Below are 4,766 nucleotides of genomic sequence, written 5' to 3'. Positions count from 1 at the left end.
AAAAAAAAAAAAAAAAAAAAAAAAAAAAACTGAAAAACTGTTAAAACAATAACATGAGACTTTTTAAAAATGATTCAATACATATATTAAAAAGCCAATTAAAAAGCCAATAATCTTCCTATAGTCAAAGGACAATCTTTGGAGGATATACAGTATAGTAAAAGATCAAGTCCCATTAAAATAGAACCAAAACATTTAAAAATCTATGAATGGAAGTAATGAAGATACTAGGTTTCTTAGAAAGAAACACTGACCATTGTAAAATCATAAATTCTCCTTAAAATAGTGTTTAGTGAAAGCTCCATTAAAAATTTTAACATCAGACAAACTAATGTTAATATCTATATAGATACAGACAGACATATAGAAAGTGCAAGAATATAGCAATACCCAGCCAAACCTGAAACAGAAGAGTCATAGAGGTTTCTATAAATAACAAAAAGAAAGAAAGAAAGGCAATTAAGACACTGTGGAATTAGTGCATGATTAGTGCATAATCATTGCTTTTATTTGCTGAGTAGTGTTTCATTTTATGGACATACCAAAGCTTATTCAACTGTTGATGGATATGTGTGTTGTTCTCCAGTTTAGTCTATTATAAACAATATTGCAATGACTATTCCTACACAAATCTTTGTAAGAAAATATGTTTTCAGTTATTTTGGGTTAATACCTAGGAATAAGATGGCCAGATCATATGATAGTTGTATATCTAACTTTAAAAAAATGCCAAGATGTTTTACAATGTGTTTCCCACCAGCAATGTATAAGAGTTCCAATTGTTCTACATCTTTGTTGACATTGAATATGGTCAAGTTTTTCTCGTTGTTGTTTGGTGCTGGGGATCAATAGTTTTTAAAATTTCAGTCATTCTAATGAAGAAAACCTTTTTTATTTGCTAGTTAGCCATCTGTATATTTTCTTTGGTAATGTATATGTTGAGATCTTTTGGGCTTCCTTCCCCCTTTTAACTGAATTGTTTGTTTTCTTGAGTGTTTGAGCTACATATAAATAAGATATAATTTCAAAATATGCTTTACCAGTGTGAGACTCAACTTTTAACTTTCTTGACAGTGTCTTTCAAAGATAAACTTTTTAGGGTGTTTTTGGTTTTGTTTGGGCTTTGGTGGTAATGTAAACAGAACCCAGGTCCTTGTTCATGCTAGACAGGCAGATTTCACTGAGCTACATCTCTAGCCCTAAAGATAGGTTTTTAATTTTGAGAGAGAGCTCCATTGTCAAGTTGCTCTATTATGGATGATACTTTTGATGTTCTTGGGGGGTGTTTGGTTTGGTTTGGTTTTTTTGTTTTTTTGTTTGTTTGTTTGTTTTTGAGACAGGGTCTCTGTATGTAGGTCAGGCTGGCCTTGAACTCACTATGTAGCCCAGGTTGGCCTCGTAGTAATACTTCTGTCTCAGCCTCCCAAGTGCTGAGACTGCAAGCATGAACCACCACACTCAGCTTTCTTTTATGTTTTTATCTTGAAGTTTTATATTTAGGTTTACAGTTAAATGTATGTCTTGCTTTTGAGTTAATTTTTTTATATGATATAAAGTATGGAACAAACTTCTTTTTTGTCTGTCTGTTTAAATATGGGTATCCAATGGTTCAAGTATCACTTTTTGAAAATACCATCCTTTTTCCACTGAATTATTTTTTATCTTTGTCAAAGTCAGTAGTCCATATGTGTGCAGTTCTATTGCTAATCTCCTATTCTGTTCCATGGAACTGTGTATCTATCTTTACATCGACACCACACTGTTTTGATTACTGTAACTTTCAATCTTCTTAAATCGGGTGGGGTTAGACCTCTTAAATCTGTCTTTTCCAAGTTGTTTTGCTGTTCTATGCCTTTTGCCTTTCCAAATGAATTTTATAATCAGTTTATGAATTTCTACCCAAAAAATAGCCTACGGAGATCTTGATTAGGGTTACATTGGATCTATTTTTGTCAGAGTATCACAAAAAAGGTTTTGTATTTTGTACTATTATAAATACTATTTTATTTCAAATCCTAAGTGTTCATTGGTAGAATATAGAAATGCCGCTGATTCCATACGATGAATATCCTGTTAATTTATTAGTTCTAGCAACTTTTTTGTATAGATTCCATCGAATTTTCTGTATAAAGAATCTTATCATTTGTGAATGATTTCTTCCTCCCTCTAGAAACCCTTTCCTTCTCCTTGTGGCCTCTTCCTATGCCTAGAAGCAGGAGTTCAATGTTAAATAGAAGTGGTGACAGTGAACATTCTTGTCTTGCCCCTTATCTTAAGGGAAACCACTTAGACTTTCACTGTTAAGTATGATGTTACTTATATTTTTTAAAGTAAATGTATTTAATCAGGTTGAGGAATTTCCATTCTATTTCTAGTTTGGTGAAGGTTATTTTAGTTTTATTTTATTTTGTTTTTAATCAAGAATGGATGTTGGGTTAGTCAAATGTTCATTATGCTTCTTTTATGGTTTTTATTTTTAGTTTAGTAACATGATGTGATTTTCTCATGTTAAACTAACCTTACATTTCTGGAATAAGCCCCTAGGTGGCTATTACATATTTAAATAGTTTAATATATTTTAATTCAATATACTAAAATATTAAGAACATTTGCACATATATTCAGTCTTCGTTTCATGAGATATCTGTCTGGTTTTGGAATCAGGATAATATTAGCCTCAAAGAATGAAGTGGGAAATATAACACCCTTCTCATGCTTAGGAAGGGTTTGTGTTGAATTATATTATTTATTTGCTAAACACTTGGTGGAATTCCCTAGTGAAGCCATCTGAGCCTGGCATGTTCTTTATGGGAAGGTTTTAGACTACAAATTCATTTCTTACATTATCTATTTCTTCTTGAATGAGCCTCAGCCATCTTTCAAGGAATTTTTCCTTCCAAATTAAGTTATTGAATTTATTGGCAGAGTTATTCATAAACTTTATTACCCTTCCAGTATCTGTAGACTAGTGATGTTGCCTCTCTTGTCATAATTTATTTCTTCTCTTTTTTTGTTATCAGCCTGACTAAAGGTTTATCAATTTTACTGATCTAAAAGAATAGCTCTGTGGTGTGTGTGTGTGTGTGTGTGTGTGTGTGTGTGTATGTGTGTGTGTTTTGGTACTGGGGATCAAACTCAGGACCTTGCACTTGCACTTTCAAGGCAGGCAGCAGAACCACTTAGCTAAATCCCCGCCCACAAAGAATAGCTTTTGATTTACTCATTTTTCTTATTGGTCTGTTTTCCATTTTATTCATTTCCACTTTAATCTCCATTATCTCCTCTCTTCTACTCACTGTGAGTTTAACATCCTTTTCTTTCACTTCTTAAAGTGAACACTGGCAGCATTGACTTGAGGCCTTTTTTTTTCCTAACATCAGTTGTAGTGCTACAAATTTCCTACACAGCAGTCTGTTTTGGTAAGTATTCTGCATACACTGGAAGAGAATGTGTTTTTGCTATTATCAGATGGGTGATCCATAAACACCAATTCAGTTGAGTCCTGAGTGTTTCTGAGCCTTCTAGGTCCTTCTTGATTTCCTATTTCTGTCCATCATTGCAAGACAGATTGTTGTGGGTTAAACCATATTCTGCACAGAGGTATGCTCAAATCGTAATTCCTAGTATCTGGGAAAGTGGCCTAATTTGGAAATAGAGTCTTGCAGACTTTGTTGAGATAAAATACCGTCACACTGGATTAGGGTGGGCCTTCATCCAATGACCAGTGTGTTCTTACACAATGAGGGAATTTGAACCAAAGCACAAAGCGAGGAGGGCTCTGTCTAAATACACAGACGAAAAGACGCATGAGAAGAAGACCGTGTGACAGTGAAAACAGAGACGGGGATAGCGCGCCTGCAAGCTGAAGAGCGGCATGGACTGGGGGCAGCCACCGGAAGCTAGGAGGAGCAAGGAAGAGGCCTTCTCCAGAGCTCTCGGGAAGACACGGTCTCCTGGCACTGGGTACGGGAGTTCTGACCTCCAGAACGGTGCTGCTGTGTGGAGCCATCTACTTTGTGGCGGTTTGTTATTGTAAACCCAGGAGACTAACAGAGACACTTAAATTTCTAATTGTGAATTTGTCAATTTCTCAGTTCAGTTGTATCAACTTTTATTTTAAGTATTTGAAACTTTGTATTTAGAAGCATAAACATGTAGGATTGTTGTGCCCTCTGTGAAATGAAATTCTGTATCCCTTCTTTCTTTGTCATAAGTCTTTGTCTTTTCACTTGTAAACCATTTATATCTTCACACTAAAATACATTGCTTGGAGCAGCTTCAACCTAAGACTTGTGTTCTCCCATCTGACAATTTCTGCTTTGACTTAATTCTTTGGCTCACTATTTTCAAATTGCACTGGAAGGTATTAAATGTTGGGGTGGGGCGGAAGTTTAGCTCAGAGGCGCCTGAGCAAGGTCCTGATTTCGATCCCCGGTTACCCACGCCCCCACCCCTGCCCAAAACTGTAGGGAGAGGTTTGTCTCCTTGAATTTTGTGTACTTTTTTTAATAAAATAAACCTACACTGTTTTGAGAACAGTTATGCGCTATCACCCTCTAGTGGTCAAAATGAATAATGAAATTCGAACAATTTCAGAGTTGAACTTCATGGCAAGCAAATATTTGACAGTTATGTCAATTTCATATTATTTGATTTTAATATTTTCTATAGCAGTTTGTAAAATGTCATCATGGTTCTGAGACAATCAGTTCTAAGATGATCAAGAAGAGAAAACTGGCACCCTTGGAATCCAGCAAAGCGGTAGC

Source organism: Fukomys damarensis, unplaced genomic scaffold, assembly GCF_012274545.1.
Source record: "Fukomys damarensis isolate Sample0158 unplaced genomic scaffold, DMR_v1.0_HiC HiC_scaffold_18, whole genome shotgun sequence".
NCBI classification, from domain to species: Eukaryota; Metazoa; Chordata; class Mammalia; order Rodentia; family Bathyergidae; genus Fukomys; species Fukomys damarensis.
This window is presented reverse-complemented; position numbering follows the sequence as displayed.